The sequence below is a fragment of the Phaenicophaeus curvirostris genome, chromosome 8 (genome assembly GCF_032191515.1).
Source record: "Phaenicophaeus curvirostris isolate KB17595 chromosome 8, BPBGC_Pcur_1.0, whole genome shotgun sequence".
NCBI classification, from domain to species: domain Eukaryota; kingdom Metazoa; phylum Chordata; class Aves; order Cuculiformes; family Cuculidae; genus Phaenicophaeus; species Phaenicophaeus curvirostris.
In genome coordinates this window covers 2,625,410-2,639,508 of record NC_091399.1, presented here as the reverse complement: position 1 = coordinate 2,639,508, position 14,099 = coordinate 2,625,410, and the positions used below count along the sequence as shown (strand labels likewise).

The 14,099-nt window shown below is 38.5% G+C and overlaps 1 pseudogene; it reads right to left on the bottom strand.

The window, feature by feature from the left end:
- The window catches only part of LOC138723254 (serine/threonine-protein kinase TNNI3K-like), an 81,571-nt pseudogene that overhangs the window by 33,327 nt on the left and 34,145 nt on the right, over positions 1-14,099 (bottom strand).

Here is a 14,099-nt window from a genome sequence, read left to right as displayed (position 1 = left end):
TAGGAAGACACTACTGATTTGATGAGCACTGTGACACTGTGAATGCACTTAGTGAATCTTCAAACCCTTAATTTTGAAAATACATCTTCCTCCTAATACCAGTCCCCATTTCATGGCCTTTCACTGGGCTGTGGAACTTGAAATTAAAGCTATTGGCAGCAGTCCTTCCGTTTCCACGATGCTTCCTTTCTGAGGGTTAGGGAAGTAAAAGATTGAAGCGCTGTCCATCAAAATGACCAAAATTGAATCTAGTCCAAAATGCCTTCTCTTCTGTATTTTGTAAGGGGCTTAGTCTAATCGACTGGTAGGTTTTGCCATACAAATTGAAATATTCTGCCAGAGATAAGGTTTGAAGCTAGCTTTGTATACTGTTACTTGATTTCATACAGGCATTTAATTTTGAAGTCAGTCCAGCTTGGAGGAAGGTTTTGGATTAGAGAATACTCGAGTTCCCTCCCAGCTTAACTGTTTTATCTTTTCATTAACTGTAGCTTTCTAGGGATCTCCCTTTAATATCTTAGCGTGCAAGCAGCCTTTCATGCAACAAACTGCATAGAGATCTGCTAAGGGAATTCATTACTTCCCTGAATATTGAGTAAATATCTATATGCATATTTATACACATATGGGCTTTTGCTATTCTATGGATCCATAAATGCCTTTCAAATGAACTTACTTCCTGTTCCTCTTCTTCATATAACCGAGTATACAAAATGATGTGTCATTTTATCATCATGCTGACACATTTGACAGCATATAGTTATCAGAACTGAGAGCTGCCTCCCCATATACAAATAAATTCTAGCTACTCACTCCCAGAACTAGCTATAGAAAGACTTGTCTTTTCTTATACAGTAAATATGAGCGCTTTTTGCAGATGACAGCTAATGGACAACAATGAAGCAGCATCTCTGTCTTGGTTCTGCAGGCTGGAAAGGCCAGGCCAGTGATTTTGGAGGTCTTTCTCAGAACCGAGAGGATGCATTCAGTGTAATAATCTTGGTGCAGTCTCTGCACTACTGCTTAAGATGTTCCGTAACTGTAGGTTTCTTGCACACCGTAAAGAGAGACAGTTGCATTCTTAGGATTGTGCAATTTTCACATTGCCTTCCATGTGAACTATAGGACTTTCACGTGGGAAAACTGAAGTGACTCATGCTCACAAGGTTTGATGGAGTTGTTTATAACATGGAAAGCTGAACACAACCACCTAACGCTTAATATAAGAAAAAAAAAGGGATCACTAAGCAGTTAGGAACATAATCCATACACTGTTTGACTTCAAATTGGAATTAGGGTTTACAGTGGCTAAAAACTAAGGTGAGCATCTACACTATGGTCATGAGGTGAAAAAATGCAAGGCTTGTCTAAAGAGAGAGAACATAGCTGTTTTGGAAGGCACCTACTTCATATTAAGAGAGAATAAAAGTCCTATGATAATCCAGGAGAGAAGGTGAAGAGTGAAAATGGTAGATGTTGATAGATATTGGTTTCAGTTCCAACATTTAAAGTGAAGGTAAGCTATGAAAAGATGGAAAGATTACCTGTTCCTTAAAGTCGTTAATATATAGTGGTGTTTCAACTGCAATCTATGTGCTAGTGCCAAAGTAATAGCCCATGTTATACATGGCAGACTCTGAACTGGTTGGTTCTAACAGCAGAGGACTGTGTTTGTAGACTCATGTAAGGTCTCAGTCCTAAGCTGAACGACGACTAAAATGTTTCTTTTTTTTTGTTTTAATATCTGCAGACTAGAATGAACAAGATACTAAGCGTGATGGTGGAAAAATAATCCCCCGTGTGAGAAAAATGCTGTGCTTTAACTCCTGTCTGTGTAGGAACAGAATATTTTGAATCTAAGTTTGTTTTCCAGTCTTTAGAATTAGTTCAGGTTTGTGTCTTGTTCAACATGACACTCTCAATTGAAGGTTTTGTAGAAAAGAAATTGAACTGTAAGATATGAGGGGTTGGGAAACCATAGTTTGAGCTCAGTAAATTGCAAAAAATAAGGGTAATAGTTTTCAAGTAAGGATAGCTACTAGTTAGACTAAAAGGTGATCTGATTCACTTCACTCTATTTACAGCTTCTGAGGTCCTTTATTCTTAACCTTGCAGTGGATCATTGCAGTATCAGCGTGAAATTATTAATGGTTGTATCCTGCAACAGCCGTTGATCCCAGGGGGATATTCCTCTATACAGACTTCTGACATGAGCCAGAAGATTTATTGATTTCATCAGTGTCCAAATTACTTTTCTTGTAATATTGACCTTTTTTCTGCAAAAGCATGTGCATGTGAGCAGAACAGTCTTTGCAGTAGAGTCTGGCTTGCAAAACAGTTAAAAACTTTTCCATGCTGCCCTTCCAAACCCTGAGCTGCATTTCTGAACCATGTTACTGGACCGTATGCAGCAGAGAAAGCAGGCTGAGTAAATCACAAGCCAGTACCTGTCCTTTGACTCATGCACAGGAGTGACAACGAGCTCCCTACAAACTGAGGTTTTCGACACCTCCCCTAACTGTGGTGTTGCTCAGGTGCAGAAACTCAAATTTAATGGTTTAACACAACATATCCTGGCCTAAAACCCTTGGCATGATTCCCTGACACAGCCAGCAGCCAAGTGAAAAAGGAACTCAGTGTCTGTGTTCTAAACAAAACATTACATTTAACCCAATTTGGAAAGATCAACTCAAGTATGTCAAGATTTTGTGAAGTCAGTAATACAGAGGTAGTGATGCAGCACAAATTAGGATTATTTAGAAGGTATCATCTGTGACACTAATCAGCAGGGAAGGATCTGCATGCCTAAGAGGAGTTAAAACAGAACATCTTTAAATCTGAGGGGGTTAGGACAGTGAGAGCCATCCATTAGCACATTTTAGTGCACAGGCTGCCCTGAGCAGGATCAGCTCTGCACAAGGATGCGATCCCTCATATCCTGCATACTGCAGCTGCAGTAGGTGTTTATCCTAACAGATCCACAAATTAGGAATCAGCCATACTTTTCTGGGCAGCTCAGAAATAGGCTGAAGTGTGGAAAGGATAACTTTTTCTAGGAGAAAAAGAAAAGGCTGTGTTTTTACACATAAATTCATTATTTTTCAAGCCACTCTGATACTATCATAGAATGCAAATACATATTGCTGCAGGCACAAGACATCTACGATAGATGCTAGCAACCAGAAAAGCTGAAAAGAGCGTCAATAACATCTCCTCACTTCTGCACTTAACTAGGTCTAGCTGGACATCTGTCTGAAACAGCAAGATACTGTTCAATTACTGTCATACTTGCTAGAGAAAAGAGGAGGTTCTGTACCTGGTACAGAAACTTGATGAGTGAGGAAACCTTTAAAAATAACTGGAAAAGTGAGCTACTGCCACATTTACAATCTTTTATAGCTTTAGAAAATTTGGAAAGAACCAAGCTTAGGGACAAAGACAAAATACTTCCTATTTACATGTTTGCTAGTGGAAGACGTACTATATCCAAGATGCAGTACCACAATATAGATGATGACTATGTAAGTGAAATGTTATTTAGCAGGAAAACTGTCTATATAATCTATTGAAAATTGATTTACTGATTTAAAGAAGCTATTGCAATTGATTTATTTTTCAGAAAAGGACACACCAGAGGAAGCAGAAAAATACCAGTTGCATAGAACAAATAAAGAGCAAGGCTTTTCGAAATTTGCATCACAAACACAGATTTTCAAACAAGCTGGGCATGTGGGGAAAGAGCCACAAAATGCTTTAGCTAGGTCAAAAGCTTTCAGTAACTCTGAAGATCAAAGTTTACAAACAGCAGTCCCTATGCCGTCATGGCACTCGGCTTTTGAAGGGCTGAGTAAATTACAGCACGAAAGTGTATGAATGTGGACACAATAATGCTTACATGCTGTTTATCAAAGTGCTGGCTTATCCAGGTAAATTCAGGACAGTGAAGAGTATATAAAAAAGTATATAAAAAAGCTGGCAATGGCTTTTGAGGAAGCAAAAAATGGATGTAATGCTAATGGTCTCAACAAAAAAGCATTACTTGCCTGTATTAGAGCTGTAGATATGAGGAAGAACCATCAAGTGAGGAACACAAATTTCACCAGAGACCAGTTTTTAGGACAGAAAAAAGTTAAGCTCTTAGAATCAGGACTCCTACAAATCACTGTCTTAAAGATTTCTACCTTCACCTGAACCCAAACCTTGGGATGATAAATTTCATCATAAGGGTGCAGAGGGTTTATACAATGTATGATTCTAAACTAAAAGAGCCATGAGACTATTAGTTTATATTTGATATAATTTTAGCTCTTGTATATACTATTAGTTTATATTTGATATAATTTTAGCGCTTGTATATACTTTTCATTCAACTATTTAAGTGATTTGAATACAATATTGTTCTGAGACCCCCACCAGATGTCAAATGAAAATTTAAATCAAATGGAAAGATAAACTAGAGGGATTCTTGAAGGCTGTATCCTGGGTTGAATATAGACACGTGAGTCATAAATACCTGCAGACATTTCTGTGGTCTTGATTCAAATTTGACCCTTTCAAATTGTCACCATTTCTTAATGTGAATAAAATGTAGTGACCCCTAGCTTCAACTTCAATCTACTTAAGGATTGTATAGAAGTTAAATAAACCCAACTTGATGATACACATAGCCAAGCCCTGGGTTAAGAGTTTTTATGGAGAAGCTGAAAAAATCAATAACCAGACCCTTTCTTGGCATGGGATGCCTAAATATTTCTGACAAAACAGTGCCAAAATGCCCATCTTGGTGCTGAGTTCATGGATATATCCGAAAGCAGGAGAAAGTCTCCGGAAGGGTATTGTCAATCTGGTACCATCAGTGAACACTACAGTTAATGATTTTTCTTTTCTAAACTGAAAAATACAACCCTCAGAAATAAAGCTTGGAAGGTATGACTCAAAAATGCTATTACTGCCTCAATGGCACTTTGAAATTTGAAAACTACAGATGAGAAAGGAACTCTTAAGCCTCTGTTTGGAGAAATACAGCAAGATAAATCTGATCCGAGCTGAACTGACAGAAGGTTAATAATGAGTTCAGCAGAATCAGAAATTAATTATCTTCTATAAGGCCCCACACAGTTTGAAATTGTGAGACCAAGCATCATTCTCTTCAAGATACCATGGAATGAAAAAAAGAGAAAAGAATCAGAAGTGTGTAATCATCCTGGCTTTTACAAAGGCAAGGAGTTCTGCAGGCCTGCCAGTTGCAAGGGCTTCTCCTGCTCAGGGCAGGAGACAGGCAAAGCACATTCAGTGAATGTCCCTTACCCAGAGAATAGGGTCATGAAAAGCTCCCTCTACCTTTAACATGCTGTGGCTCTAATGAAAGGCGACTGCTATTTTAAAATTTCATAAGGGACTTTATAACAAAGAGAAGTTGCAGACACCATCCCCATTACCACCAGGCTTCCATCCTGCCTTTCATCTTCCTCACTAAGCCACCTCTCAGAAACTTTTACAGATATTTAGAGCGATCAAATGAAGGTTAGCCACTCAAAGGCTCGTTCCAGCCATGTTCAGCTGTTATGGCTTAAATTAAATTGATACTAAAATGGTCTCATTTTTATTAAAGTGCTATAATCATTGTGGCTACAATCCCTCACCATGGTATAAGTAGTAATAAGCTGATACATGTCACCATGGCTAATAGCTGTTAGAACTTCATTTTCCAGAACTGGAAAGCAAAATAAAACTCCCAATTATCCTCAAAATGGAAGGATAACCCCTTTTCCACGGTAGAGACACGAAGGATTAATTTTCTTCTCTGTTCTGTCAATTCATATTGCAGATTTATTTAATGCATTTTGTGCATTGCAATAGATTTCAGAAATCACAAAGAGGGTTACAAGCTATGTGAAAATTTAAGGTAAAAAATTTAAGGCTCCTGTGAAGCCACTGGCAAAATTTAACACAAGAGGGTCAGACTTTCACTCTTGCTCTTCCTATTCAGCTGCTGTAAAGATTTTAATCCAGTAATTGTGCCAGTGGGCTGACTGGTATTCATGCTGAAAACACAGCTCCTGCTTTCACTAAAAATTCTCAGAAGTTAAGCTGCTTTCAGCACTGCACATCAACGACACTGATGTGCTTACAGTAAATTATCTTTTGACCCTCACAAATACGATCCTGTAAAAGCTGTGTGAAGCAATGATATGCTTTTTGGCTCTGTAGTGAGGTACTAAGATACTATTTTGGCTTTTCTTTTGTGGAAAACATTATTTAAATCCTTCAGTGCAGAACTAGATGTTTTTTAACAGTTGGTGGTGAAAAGGCACAAAGCTGAACCTAAAGGTCTGGATCTTGTCTTAAAACAGTTACACACTGCAGCATTCAGACATGGGATTTTTGGCTTGAGTCATGACTGAGGCAAGAACTACAGCCTTAACAGAAAGCATCTTCCTCTGAGCTCCACAGTTTGGTGACCTGAAAGGAACCTGTGAAAGGATGCAGGTATATGAAGGAGACTCAGCAAGAAAGTGGAGGACATGTAAAGTCAGAGCCAGTAGACTGAGGAGAAGGGAACCCTAACTGTAAGGAGGAGAAAAGGTGATGGACATGGACATGCAATGGAGAAAAGAGTCAAGTACAGTCACGAAAAAAAAGGTAGAAAGAAGACATTCTTCCAGATTGTCGTTAGTGTAGATAGAGATCCATGTTGCTTTATGCACAGCTAATCATAGTGAATAAATCTTAAAAAACTCGACACTCACTAATAAGGTCTGGCCTAAACCACCTTTTTTTTTTCCTGTAACATTTATTAAAGACTCCAGGACTGGTGGAGCCATATCACTGTTACCAATAGCTTTTTTTATTTTATTTTATTTTGAGAAAGAAAGGTTAATATAAAACAGCTCTGCCTAGTTCCAAACAATTTAATCTACTGAAACTTTGTAATATCGTGAGTTTCTATTTATTTTTAATCCAGACTTTGTCATACAAGATGGGCTAAGATCCCTTTGCCAAAAGAGTAAAAGCATCTCTATAGAAATTGTTAGCAGTCCTGATCTGGGCCAAAACTGCAGAACTGCATCCATGTCAGTGCTCAGCACTTACAAGGGAAGCCATGTAGAAGAGAAGAGATGACAGTCAAAGGCAGAAAGTGGCCTGTCCAAAGCAGCGCACAGCTCTGCTGTGTAAGAGGAGAGTCAACTATCCACAGTCTGAATAGTGCACCTTCTGCTTTGAAGAGCTGACAGAACCAAGAACCATCTTTTGTCTCTAGCCAAGGAGGAATTTTCATCTCAAATCTCACAATCCCATACAGTGAGGTATTTCAGTACTGTAATATGCACACCCCGAGACTATTTTCACACCTAAAAAAGCAAGAACAGATTTCCTCTGCATACACTGAGGACTCAGCGCTTCCCCTCAAGTATCATCAAACAAACCCAATGACTGCACTGCCCTGCACTAGATTTTAGCTCTTAGAGGCGATCCAATCATAGAATCATAGAATCATAGAATCACCAGGTTGGAAAAGACCCACTGGATCATCAAGTCCAACCTTTCCTATCAACCACTAAACCATGCCCCTCAGCGCCTCATCCACCCGTCCCTTAAACACCTCCTGGGAAGGTGACTCAACCACCTCCCTGGGCAGCCTGTTCCAGTGACCAATGACCCTTTCCATGAAAATTTTTTTCCTAATGTTCAGCCTAAATCAGAAATGCTTTTACTGGAAACAAATGGGCCAAACAAACCAAGAAACTGGTTATGGGGAATATTTAATCTAAAAAAGATAAACCAAACAAATAAAAGGAAAATAAGTCATGAGAGCTAAAAAAAGGTGTCATCTGAAAGCACAGCACTGTGCTGAAAATAAACCGAGAATTCTCAAATGGAAGATTAAAAAAACCTAAAACCGTTAAACAAGTATTTGTATCCATCCTTCCAGAACAGTAGAAGAAAGTATTCCACTGTGTGGGAAATCCAGTCAGCAAGGACAGAAACCAATGAATTAAGTGTTCAGCATTTCATAATTTCAGTTATAGAAAAATTAGAGTCTTCATGACAAGATGTCAGGACTTAGCATGCTCTGCACTGAGGGAGACAGAACCTGGAGAAGCCTTGGCTGACCTTGTCAAAAGCTGACTTAATTCCCAACGTATCCGTAAAAACTATAAAACAACAGCGTAAGGTGCAAGTCACACACCAGGGAATTTGAGACCAGACACCATGGAAAGAGCGCTTGGAGCTCGTAAGGGGATAAAAAGGTGCCACATCTGCGTAGCAAAGCACCGCCTGGTCGGGAACGGTGATGTGCCCACACACTGATCTCTGGGGATCCCAGTGGCTGCTGCTGCAGGGCTGGGAGGTGCAGCAGAGTGGAGAGTAGGGAGTTTCTGGAGTGCTGGCTGCCTGCTGTGGCTCTGCAGGCCCAAGCTAGAGCTGAGCCATCCTCATCTGCTTGACCTTGCTGCAGAGAGCTCTACTGCTGCTCCAGGGGAGGATTCCCACACGACCGGTGTTGAGCTGGCAGCTTGTGCTGCAGCAGGTATCCCCCACAAATGTAGTCAGGAATACACACCTTGTGTTTTCCCTACCAAGATTGCCCTGAACCTCAAATTCTTCTCAAATTTCTTAGAACTGGTTACTGCAGAGCTTTGCAGTCAAATTGCTTGATAATGAATTGTAATTAGTTTGGAATGTATCAAGAGAGAGTTGAACTGCGCTTAAGAGTTTGACTGTCCTAATGTCTCCTGCTACTTAGTGGAACTGTTTGAGTAAGTGGTTTTAATGGACTGTATAATTTTGCATCGAGTCTGACTATTTTATAGAGCTTAACATTATTGAATTAAAAGTGGGCAACATCATTTCTTGTCAATAAAATCTTATTTGCTCATATGAAGACAAAACATTCAATTTTTCTTTTATTTTGAGATTTATTTGGTAAGTAGAATTATGTTTTAAAACCTTGGAATCTGAATTAGAATTAAAACAAAAAAAAACTAGGAAGAACAGAAAACATAATTTAAAATGTCCAAATGAAGCATTTCAATAGTCTCTGAAATGTGGCTTCAGCCTTTTTTAGGCTAAAAGAATTTTGAAAAGTGATGTACTTCTTGAAAGTATTTAGCCAATCCAAAGTGCATTTAAAATACTCTTTGACGCAATGTATTTTAGGTAGCTCTGCTACAGTAAAATTGCAGAATGTGGCTTATCTTAATATACTTAGATTAACCCTCCATATAGTCAATATACATGGATGCATATGTCATGTCAGCAATATTCTGCTAAACATCATACATTTATCACATCTATCCAGAATTACCATATTTGCACATTGAAATGAAGTAATTGGATGAGTAATTGGCAGCAGTTAGCAGTCATTTTTATGTGTTTGTAGTAGTTTTAATATGAGCAGGTGGATGCACTTGTACTTTGGAGTAGATGAATAAAGCAAAGTGATCTGAAACTGGCAGTCTGAGTATAAAGCAATATTTGTGCCAATATTGCTAACCCAGGGTACTTAAATCCGAGAAGACTGGTTTGAAGTGATATGGTTTGTAGACTGCATCTTTCAGACTAAAATGAAGAAATATGCAGCTTCTTTTGCACTAGTGATTGGAATTTCTTCTTTATTTGAAAGGATATTTTTTTCCTCTGTAACCACCAGTAGAGTTATTAGTTCCCTTAAAAACAACTTTAAGAGCAGGTACTCATTTTTGAAAGTACCCTTTTGAACCCTAAATTCTTGGGTACTGAGAGCGAATTTGAGACATAGTCTCACAAGCAGTTTACTTCTTTGCCTAGCAAAGGGAAAAACCCAGCTCCTTTTCCCAAATGAATGAGTATCTTTCACAAGGAATCTTTCATTGCAGTTATCAGTGTCACTAGGAAATGAAAACTTACAGCAAGACTCAGGAAAATGTTATTTATTTTATCACCACAACTCTATACGTCTGGTCACTTGAGATATAAACAAAATGAAATGTCTTTAGACAAGTGCAGTTCAGTGCATGTGACTCATAGTGGTTTGTATAAAAACTGAGGTTTTTTCAATCCTGTTTCATTTCCTGAGGGAAGTCTGGATCACCAGCTCACGTAGACTTTTTCCTACTTCTTTGCCTGTGGCATTTACAGTTGAAACCTGAGCTGGGATTTATGTCCTGTACCTCACTGGCTGTCAGCATTAGGCACTTAGTCTAAACTAGATGGCTGCTCCCCTGCCTGCAACAAGGACAAGCTCAGCCAAGGTTCCTCCCTTTTCAAGACAAGAACCTAGAATGAACAGGAGGGATTGCTGTCTGGAAGTCTTTTGCACATCAGACTTACGGGGGCTAAGGACTAGTTTAAATCAAGCCACAGAATAACCACAGAATAACCAGGTTGGAAGAGACCCACCGGATCACAGAGTCCAACCGTTCCTACCAAACACTAAACCATATCCCTCAGCACCTCGTCCACCCGTGCCTTAAACACCTCCAGGGAAGGTGACTCAACCACCTCCCTGGGCAGCCTGTTCCAGTGCCCAATGACCCTTTCTGTAAAGAATTTTTTCCTAACGTCTAGCCTAAACCTCCCCTGTCGGAGCTTGAGGCCATTCCCTCTTGTCCTGTCCCCTGTCACTTGGGAGAAGAGGCCAGCACCCTCCTCTCTACAACGTCCTTTCAGGTAGTTGTAGAGAGCAATGAGGTCACCCCTCAGCCTCCTCTTCTCCAGGCTAAACAACCCCAGCTCTCTCAGCCGCTCCTCATAAGGCCTGTTCTCCAGCGCTTAATTCTTAGAGTAGTAAAAGTAGGTGAAATGTATTAATCAATGTTTTGGATTAAAAAAATATACTGGGGAAATATACTGCATCACATCAGTTGTAAAAAGGCTAGCAGACAGGAATAATATACGCAAATAGGGTAGAAATATTTTGTATATTTTCGATGTCTGTCAATGAAATCATCATAAGCATGAAGCTGACTACCATCTGTCAAGTTATTCAACTAAAATGGATTAAAGGCTCCAATGAATGTGAAAGCATAGTGTCCCAGTTCCCCAGTCCAACTAATGCAAGTAGATCTTCCTCCAAGCTTCACCAGTGTTAATGAGATCCCAGCAGTTACAAGGGTCTGCAAACACAGACGAAACTGGAGACCATGGCTGTTGATTTGAGGGTTAATATTCCCTGAATTTTTAGGGTAGAGGAAGGAACTTACCTGTTCAAATCACGATATATGATTGGTTGTGTGAGATTGTGGAGGTATTCCATGCCTTTGGCAACATCTACAGCAATGATTAACTTAGACTGCAGATCAAGATTTCTATATTTTGAAAAAAATATAGTATTACTCAGTGTTGATAAACAGACAAGAATGATCTGTACATTATTTTTATCTGTAAAACACAGAACCTTTGAAATAGTTTTAAGTACAAAATAATGTTATGTAATCTATGTAATGTAAATGTATATAATGTAAAATAATGACTAAATAACAATTTTGTGATTACTTATTAATTGCCCTTATACTCCAAACAATTTGAATCAAAGCTAACATTTTCTAGTGTGTTACTTTTTCTGTTGTTTTATACTGAAATGAATAACATATCTACCAGCATAAGTTTACTGATCTTCTGAATTCTGTACCACAATCCCAAGCGCAGAATGAGTGGACTACCTCTTCTGTTCATGAAGCAGTGAGAAGAGCGATCCTCCAGAAATATACTGAGTGACAATAGCAAACTGACTTGGGTCATCTAAGCAAGCTCCCACAAACCGGATGACACAGGGATGATTCAGTCGGCAGAGAATGGAAACTTCACGGCAGAACATGTCCACATCAGATTTGGAGCAGTAGGTATTGGCTCGATAGCTTAGAATTTATGTGAAGGAAAAAAATAGGGTAAAAAATAGAATAAAATACAAGGTTTTTTTAATTCTTCAAACTAGGTTGTTAACCAAAGAAAAGTCTGATAAACTTACCGTTTGATTGCGACAATTTTATTTCTGCATCGTCCCTTATATACTTTTCCAAAAGACCCTAAAATGGTTTAAAATAAATAAGGACAAAGATATTTATCATGAACATCAGATATTTTAAATGGACGCATTCTTATTTCTGGTACCTGAGCCAATACTCTCATGGAACTCTATTTCAGAGAACTGAAGATGAAAATGTGATGGCAAACCAGCGCGGAGGAGGAGAACATCTGCCTTTTCTGCCAAAGAAAACACCTAGTCTATTTGTAAAATGCAGGGCCATGGGGAAGGACAGGATAAAGCATTTAACTTCACAAAATTGTTGCACAATAAAAGCTGATTTTCCTCTGTAAATTGGTTGACTGATAATCCTATCCCCTCTCCTTTCAGTAACAGCAGTAAACCCCAGTGAAAGAAAAATACTTGAAACGACACTGTTGCCTCGGGCTTTCTTGGCTTTAAAATCTTATCAATGATGAGCACTGTCCCATAATCATACCCTGCCTGTATCATGTCATGGTTGCATAAAACTCTTTATATGGAGAATTAGTTCCTTTTTTCTGTATAGCCAGTGCTCACTGCTGATGCTGAGGATGTTGTTACAGATCTGACTGACTCTTTAGTGACAGGTGGAATCTAAAATTTGCAACTTAATTTAGTTGGCAAACTTCTCTACCTTGTTGATCTTTAGAATATTTCAAAATATAGAATAGAATATTTCAGTGTTTTTCTATAAAGGATGTAAGGTTTTGATTATATCCAGACTATATATTTGAAGGGGCAAATTGAAAGCACGCCAAAAATTGAAGTATTTTGAAGTACAGATACTCATCTGAATGTTTTATCTATATGTGTTTCCGTTTAACATAAATTATTTTCAGACAGGATTTTTCTTGTAAAGATAATCCAGACATTTTACAGTGGATTTCAATACAATATGTGTTTGCATTCATGGATATGTGTGTATTCCGTTAGTACTAATTCACAATCATATCCTTTTCTCTAGGAAATTAAAGTAAATATATTTTTAAAAGAAATGTAAATCAGAAAAATACAGGACTTATTATGATGCTGAACAACACAGCTGGTATCCTAAATTTATCCTAGGGAAGTATAGCTGCTGCTTCTGCACATCATTAAATTCCTGCACAATGAAAATTCCAGGAATAAAGAATCTTGTGCGGTATATTGAGTCTGGCAAACACATAAAAGAAGTATGAAAGTTCAAGTTTTCCCTTGCCATTGAGAATACCTTTAGTCATGCTTTTAATCTTTCCTAGAGGGGATGGAACTGACACATAGGAACCATCTGAAATAAAAGAACAAAATTAATCTTATGGAATTCAAAGACAGTATAAGCATCTGTACTAACAAATTAATGAGGCAAAGACTGCTTAAAGAATGAAAAATAAAGGGTTGAAAAATGTACATAAGCACACAAACACTATGATCGTGATGTTACATTGCTGTGTTCTTGGTAGTGGTGGGTGTTACGTGTATTCCCACAAAACTGTGGAAGGACACTGGGTTTCTCTGGCATTAAAGGCAGCCAATGCAGAATTTTACATCAGCTGGACCCTGCAAAGGAACTCAGGTCAGAGCCACATATTCTGGCAGGTGAGCTGCAAGCACATCACACAGTTTCATTTACTGGCTAGATTTTTCAAAAGACTTCAGCTTTCTCCGCATGACAAAATTTCATCTCTCGTTTCTCTGCTTAAGTGGGAGCTGAGTTCTTTTAACAATCAGAGAATACAAAAGAGTATTTTTTGTAGCAAAAAGGGTAATTAATTCTTCCCAAGGGGGAATTAGATATCTGAAGATATCAAAAATTAGGAAAGGGAGTGAGTATAGAAATACACTGAATGTCAGCAATCAAAGAAACATCAGAGCTGCATAACACAAAGAGAATGACTAAAGAAGGTGTTAACGATATAAAAAGGTATCCGTAATGATTACCAAGGATTGATCTCCATCTCAGAGCTTTTAGCTTTTATTTCTAGTGAGTAATACAAAGTGAAAACCCTATTTTAAGATCAAGGAAGACTTTTGACATAAATAGAGTGTACCTGGCAAATGAAGATTCTCATGACACTAATTTTCTTTCTGCCAGGCAGAATTGATCCAAAGCTCCCTGACATCCATGGAACAT